Source organism: Antedon bifida, chromosome 4 (assembly GCF_963402885.1).
Source record: "Antedon bifida chromosome 4, ecAntBifi1.1, whole genome shotgun sequence".
NCBI classification, from domain to species: domain Eukaryota; kingdom Metazoa; phylum Echinodermata; class Crinoidea; order Comatulida; family Antedonidae; genus Antedon; species Antedon bifida.
Genome location: NC_136229.1, coordinates 11,282,127 through 11,290,296, shown reverse-complemented (window position 1 = coordinate 11,290,296; position 8,170 = coordinate 11,282,127). Strand labels below are relative to the sequence as shown.

The 8,170-nt window shown below is 34.3% G+C and overlaps 1 long non-coding RNA gene across 1 annotated transcript; it reads right to left on the bottom strand.

Annotated features, from left to right (window-relative positions):
• Window positions 1-6,823: 6,823 nt before the first annotated feature.
• Window positions 6,824-7,943, bottom strand: LOC144840095 (uncharacterized). Its single transcript, XR_013611840.1, has 3 exons — window positions 7,839-7,943; window positions 7,126-7,335; window positions 6,824-7,019 (listed from the first exon to the last, which is right to left on the bottom strand). It is a non-coding gene; the product is annotated as an uncharacterized LOC144840095 (long non-coding RNA).
• Between the last annotated feature and the right edge of the window lie 227 nt (window positions 7,944-8,170).

Genomic DNA, 8,170 nt, shown 5'->3' with positions numbered 1-8,170 from the left:
TGAGTATTGATATAAGGAATGGACAATTACGTAGTATCGCCGATACTCTTACATCTCCAATTGGCATACATATAGGTCCAGGTAAGCAAATATAAATATTGCGTTTCCACTCATAGATTTTTTTAAATATCAGCATTTCGCGACAACTTCTTAAGAAGGCCGCCATGTTATGTCATTTTAAGATTTCAGCACGAGCATTTTTGGGTAAATCGAGCTACAATTCACTAATGACAAATCAAAAAGAACCCCCTTTCCACCCATTGTTAGAAAAAATAAAATTGTGTTTATAAAAGTATATTATTGGTTAAACAAAATTATCCTTTGCTAACTGTCTTAATATCCATTATTATTATTTCGTCGACACCACGAAGTGACACTAACCGCGTAATTGATAAAAACAGCGTTTCGAGAAAAACGCGATTGAAGAAATGAGCTTCACAAAACACACGATTTCGTCCTAAAAAAATGTCACTAAGATTTTTAATTTACATACATACAATGCTCTGGCCTCGCGAAGCGTATCTCTGCCCCGCTATTCAGATAGATAACCGTAAGAATACTCGTGTCACACAATCTCAGTTATTGAACGTTGAACGAACATTTATTCACGCCGATACTCTACGACATCGATACACAAACGCCGAAACGTAAAACTGCATCCGATGTACGATACGTTATAATACGGTAAACTGTAATAAATGACAAAACAACAATTAAAATTAGGCGCAAAGGGCGCCCTCATGACAGCCTCAAACTCACTCAAGATACAGAGCTAACGCATACAATAAATTATTAAAATGTTAAATCAAACAAAACAGCGGAAGGAGACAGCGCCCTCAACTCCGGCTGTCCGCACAACGATGCGGTCGAACGCATCCACACAATAATAATAATTTATTTGGAGATTACACTTTTACAACAGTGGCACTCGACCAAATGGAAGGTGCATCCAAAAGAAATATACGCAAAAAAAAAAACATGATATAGAAAAAAACAATTACAATAAAAAGTCGACGTAGGTCAACATGTCAAAACAATTCAACTACAGTAACTACAATACCATTGATAATTAACACTACAGCAGCAGGAAAGCCACTGACACCTAAAAGTACAGAATTACAAGAAATAAACATATAGAATAGGTAGGAACTGTACAATATAAAATGAATTGGGCAACAACAATGTAGACCTAACACTATAATGAGATAGATATCAATCATTTAGTTTGATTGATATGAACATTACTCGCCTATAACAATACATCTGTGTGCCCAAGCTCTTTTAACATAGTGCTTACAGTAACAATCAAAGACATTTGATATGGAATCGACGTCATACATATAATGATAGTAGTTATCAGTTCCACCTAATACAAGATTTAATATGGTGTTCAGGTCACCAGAGATAAAATTTTCCCATACATCTAAACGATTGATATCGATTAACATATATTCTAATTTGGTATATTCTTCAATCCTTATGCCATTGAGTTGGTTACATGTGAATAGAAAATGTTGAATGTCTTCTAAACCATTCTTGCACATTTTACAGATACCATCATATTCAGAAAGCCACTTACAACTCCTGTGACCTAAAGGAAGGGTGTTAGAACGTAGTTTGAATTTGAGGCTAGATCCTAGAAAGGCTGTACAATCCAATAAATATTTTTCAAGGAACGGATTAGACTTAATAAGAGAGTATGCCTGAAGTGACGATTTTCTTAGCATTTCACTTTTCCAAAATGCAATGTTTGTGTCATGCATCAACTCTTTAAATCTCTTAACCCAATGACTATCAGGGTCATTGCCAAGGTAGGAAGTTTTGAAAATTGAGTCGATGTCCATATTAATTATTAATAGACGCACACGTCTTAGCAAAACTGGGAATCATGCTGCCATTAGCATTCCTTCCCTCCAAACCGTATCGAATGCTTTTTTAAAATCTAAGAAGGCCATGAAGGTTTTTTTCCCTTCAAGCAGACGACAGGAAGCTATGCTTTTGAGGGTAAATATGTAAATATGTGATCCTCACATCGTCGCGAAGGTCTAAACCCTCCCTGTACTTCTGACAACACATTTTTATCTTCCAGAAAGTCAGAAATATTGTTTGAAATGATTCGGTTAAATATTTTCGAGATACATGGAGTCAAGGAAATCCCCCTGTAGTTATTAAGATCCATGCGGTCCCCCTTTTTATGAACGGGTACAATAATACTTTTATTCCAGTCATTAAACAAGGCCTACTAGCGAAATGACGTACACCTAGGGCAACATCGCAATACACCTAGCCCTCGACCCCCCTCACACGCGCCTGAACACAGGCTGCGACGTACTATGTACGTTTATGGGCTAGCTAATCACAACATAATTTATAATATCAACAACCCGGAGTACGGTATAATTATGGAAATGATGATCTTACTTACACGAGCTGTACTCTACAAACAGTCTACATAAAGATGATTAAATCATAAGTTTTCTCGAACTAATGCTGAAAATGTTATATTCTCTCGCGAATCATGGCGTCAAAGGGTTGCCACGAAAGTAATAAACTTTGCCCAAATTCAATAAGAAAAATAAGCATCACATACAAAGTTAGACAATCCAGCTACCCATTACTTTAATTTAATTTTAATCATATTAAAACCGAAACCGAAAAATTCATTTCCCTACGTAGTTTACGCTTACGAAGTGACACTAATGCAGTTAGTGTCACTTCGTGAAACCGCAAATTCCATCTCACCGCGTATTTCTAGTGCGTTGGAAGTGGTACTACTGTTTAATTCATAGCTTTCCAATGCAATGATCTTACATCATAACAATTATGTTGATAAGTTAACACTATTATATATACATTACAAACATTCATGTCTCTTTTAAGCCCACTATCCGACTTGCTTCATCTTCCTTTTCCATCAAATTTTTGCTCAAGAACCATCTCTTGTTTATTACATGGCCATCTCCTCTGAGATGGCCATTTAATGTATTGTTTTTATTGATTTCCCTTTTGATTCTATTCATTTTTCCATTATTTTAGTTTGTTAGTTTTCATAAATTCTATTTATTTTGATTTAATTTTTAAATGTTGTATGTTATTGTCTTATCAAATTGTATTTTTGTGAGGTTCTCTGATGTACACATCATCTAAAATGCTCATATTATCATAACATAAACACTTGCTACAGGCTGCCTACACCTCCCCCTTTTTAAACCTTGGGCTTGATACCTTCTCCCCTCCATTGATTTAGATAGATTGCTTGTTGATCGAATTTCGGTTGGTCCCATCTTATTTTCTTAAAACTGTTCTGAAAATAAAAAACACAATTTAACAGTGATTTCTTATTGTTAAAAATCAAGCAGAGTAGTTTAGCCCAGAGATTCTACTCTAGCCAAGTACTACTACTACTACTACTCCCTGGGCATACGCATACTCTAGTTTGCTCTAGGACCTAACTAACTAGGCCTACTAACCGAATAATGTACGCCAGGCCAGAGGCTAGCCTAGTTAGATCTGGGCCAGCTAGCTATGCCTAAACGTCACAGTAAAGTAGGCAGTACTAGGCTAAAAGTGTGTCAAATTACTGTTTTATAAATTATAAAATAAATATATAGGCCCCTAATAGGCCTCGACATGAGGGATACCTGAGCGGACTAAAATTCTTTCAATAAACTAATTAACTTACCGTCTTTCTTGATAAAATGCAATGTTCTGGAGTGTGCGCCCAGATCCTCCTAGCTAGGCTATAGGCTAGGCTAAAACAGTAAACAAACGCGCAAAATTCATTACCCATGTGGCACTTGCAAGCAGCACATACGGGTATTTAATAAATAGTGTCACTTCGTAAAACAAGGCCAACAGCCATTAAGTCGCGTGCTACAATGCATAGTGATACCGGACCGACAGACAGACCGACAGACATAGTGAACAATAGGGTCGCGGTCACGCGACTAAAAATCCATATGATGGTGTTTTTTGATATTGTCTAATTAATATAATTAGTTAAATAATGATATTTGAAAGTTTAGATTTTGTGAAAACATAGAGTTTGATATACATAATAAAAATATCGAAAAAAAAAATAATTCAAAAATTACAGACTTTTAGGTTAGTGTCACTTCGTGGTGACGATGACGATTTGTATATTTTCAAACTTTAAAGGAATGATTAAACCAAATACTCTAATAATAGATGTCACCTGATTTGGTAATAGGTATAGCTTGTTTTCCTCTAGGCAAAATTGTTCACGCGAATCCAATGTTTTGCAGTGGAAAAAATCGCACTACCCTTTCCACTACAAGAGCGATAGCTGCGATTTTTATATCCAACGCGTGTCTGCTGAGCTTAATGCATGCGTATAAGCTGCTACTTTTGATTCGTGCGAACACATTCGCCTAGTGGAAAACAGGCTTGATGATGTTAAATAAAGATGGTGCTGAAAGTACACGTGTCGTTGAAGTTTACTTATTTATGAATATTACTAAACAACAGATGTTGGAGCGGTGTACACCTAATAATGTGACAGAAGTGCAAGAAAAACAAACTTCAAGTTACATCGAGTATATTACAAGTAGTCCTACTGAACTAGATAATTAGCCATGAATTATAGCGGAAAACTTAATGCTACAGCAAACTATTTAGAAATGTAGACACTATGAACTGATTACAAATTAAGCCAGCAAAAAAACACTGAATGCATGCTGTACAGAATTACTGTCCCATTTAATAAAAGTGGCAAAGCGCGTAAATGAGTATGAGACGATTCTTAAATTAAATAAGCATTTTTAGAATCAAATTTTCGTTTCTAGTGAAGGACAAATTAACGTTGAAGTTACCAATGTTTTTTGCGTTCGCATCGCACTTTTTCAAGGTAGTGGTGTCAAGCTGACAATAAAATAAATATTAAAAAAATGCAACAAGTTATACAAAAAGGCACATTAGATAGTATCTGTACAGTATTATGAAATATAATTTAAAATGTTTTATTTGTCATTTTCATTAAAAAAAAACACCGAACTATAACATTTCCGATTACAAACAAGTTATATGCTTATTTATTGTAGGAATTTTGTTTCTTTACATTATTAAATCTAGATGCTTGCAATACGAATCCGTGTCAAAATTCTGGAAATTGTTCGCGAACTTCGACAAATTCACTTTTCACTTGTGCTTGTACCAGCGGATATACTGGCCGCATTTGTCAGACACCTATACCCGGTAAATATTCAAATGAGACATGTTCCAAAGTATTATAATTTCTTACAGTAATTTGTTATCTTTACTTACTTGCTAATAAACATTTTTTAACATTTTACTGTTCATGTTTAAAAATGTTAAATACTTAGTACTGTATTACGAAATATGAAATTAAATGTTATAGCCTACTTTTATTTTTTTTGAAGAAAAACATTGAACTATAATAATTTCATACTGATTTTATATGTGCTGTGATTTTTATAAACATATTTAATAACACTAAATTCAATAAACTTTTTTTCTGTATCTTTAGATGCTTGCAATCCGAATCCGTGTCAAAATTCTGGGAATTGTTCTCTAATTTTGACGAGTTCACTTTTCACCTGTGCTTGTACCAGCGGATATACTGGTCGCACTTGTCAGATACCTATACCTATATCCGGTAAACTATGCAAATGATATGTTCCAATAATAAATGAAAGCATCTAATCTTTTATGTATTCATATTCCAGTAACAGTAACAGTTGTATTTAACTTAAAAATAATAGCAACAAGGCAATTTAAAACGGGTTATAAATAATGTATTAATGTAATAGAATAACAAAACAGAGATCCCGTCTCGTAATGAAAAATACAAATAATTGTTGTCATATCCAATAGGAAACTGTTTCAAAATAATATATTTTTATTTTCAGGTTTTAAATCTATAATTATAACGTGCTCCTGTAATTCACCATGACTAATTCATTGTTGAAAAACTTGCTCAAAATAAAAAGGTTTGTATTATAGGCCTATCATTTTTCATTAACGTAAATAATCAATTTCCCTTTTGTTGTTTTCTGGATATATGTTAGATTGCTATTTTCATGGCCTTCATTTTAATCATTTCATTTCTTCTTTTAATTCTCAGAGACCAGTGACTAGACGTTATTTCGGTATTTGGAATTCCTGTTGGTATAAAAGGAATAACAAATATTCTGATAAACATTCATCATCCATATTTACTGAAACGAACCAAACAATTTGACGTTATTTCTTTCTTTTTTATATGGGAGCATAGTAATGACTGTCATTTATATTACCTATTATTATTATTAGTAGTAGTCATTTTTATTTTTTGGTACAGTTTTACTTTGCACTTTTGCATGTTGATGTTTTTATATCAATTATATTTTGTGTAAGGTACGGCGGAACAGCACTACACACTAAAAAAAAAAGGTGCAAATCTCTACCTAAAAAGGTTCAAACCGATGCAACAATAGCAGCTCCCTTTAAGGTGCACAACTGCACCTTTGACGGAAGGTGCAATTTTGAACCCTGATAAAGGGTGCTTTAATGCTCCTTTGGAGTTCATATTTGCACCATATAAGGTGTAATTTTCTACCCTAAAAGGTGCAAACGAAATGCAACAATAGCAGCTCCCCAAAGGAGCAAAATTCAACCTCTAAATAAAGGTGCAACTTTACACCCTAATAAAAGGTTCAATAATGCTCTTTTAAGGTTCAAATTTCTGTTAAAAAGGTGCACAAATAAAAATCACTAAAAAACAAAAAATATTGATTAAGCTTGGTATAATTTTATTCAACTTTAAAACATTACATTATTCAATTCAACTAATTCAACAAATTTTTGGATGGCAATTACCAGTCTTTGCACCTTAAATAGAGTGTGGCCATCTCTTCTCAAACCAACAATAGGCCTATTGCTAAAAGTATCTAATAATGACATCTTTGACAGTATTATCTTCTTATTCCCATATATCTGAAACAGTGTTCTTGATGTCTGGTTCACCTTTTCCGAACATTTTCACCTGATTATGTACTTTCCTAAAAGCATGAAATAGGAATGGAAACTATTATTAATATTATCATTAATATAAAAACATCATACAATACATTATTGGCATTGTTCTGATTTTTAAAGTCAAATTACCTTGTCCACATGCTTCACATACTTTAAAGTATGTTCCTCTCCCTTTCCTCAGCTCGTAGTATAGTAGGTCCTATATATACTAGAGTATTACGGTACATGTGGTCACATTTCTTTCTCCTTTTCTGAACATCTTCATTGCATTGCTGCTGATCAGAGCAGAGGTGCCCTTTCTTATTTTATTATCCCTCCATGACATCATGTAGGCTGTAACTATTTATAATTAAAAATAATGTGTATAAGAATTAATATAGGTTATAGCTTATAGGCATACTAGGCCTAATAATACCCAGCTACTGTAACTAATATTAATAACTAGGCCCCTAGCCTGCCTAGCTAGGCCTATTATTAATTTTAGGCCTAGCCGGCTAGGCCTAGGTCTGCTTTTTTAAATTAAGTTTAAGGTCTACCTAGCCTAGCTAGGCCCTATCTATGCCTAGCCTAACCTACTAACTAGACCCAGGTAAGTAGGCTAGGCCTGGTCTAGGACTAGCCCCCGCCCGAGAGGCTACTGTAGGCCAAGTTGGCCTATAGACTGCCTACTTTAGGCCTAACCTAGGCCTAGATAGGAGGCCGCGCCTAGCCTACCCTCTAGGCGGCCTTATATATTTATTTAGCTATAATTTTTAAGTTTTAGGCCTAGGCTTATAGGCCTATATAATAATTAATCTAATAAAAACCACCAAATTACATGCCTATAAAGCTTCGTTACTTACTTTTAACAGCTATCCTACACTGGAGAGATGTGGGATCCGGGAGCTAGGCCTAGTTTTATAGGCCTGATTTTTTGGGCGCAAACTCCTTTCAATATTTAAACTGCAACTGCACGCGCTTAAAATGATTGTTCAATTCCTGTTTCAAATAAATTTACAACAGATGCCTACATTATGATATTAAATATTCTAATAATATTGTTAAATATGAAAGAAAAGTTTACTTATTCTAGACTTAAGAAAACCAGAGTAAATAACCTCTGAAATTCAATATTTAAAAAATTGTTTACAGACATCTTGCGTGCGCATACGGCACGAAAATTGTACAAAAAGGT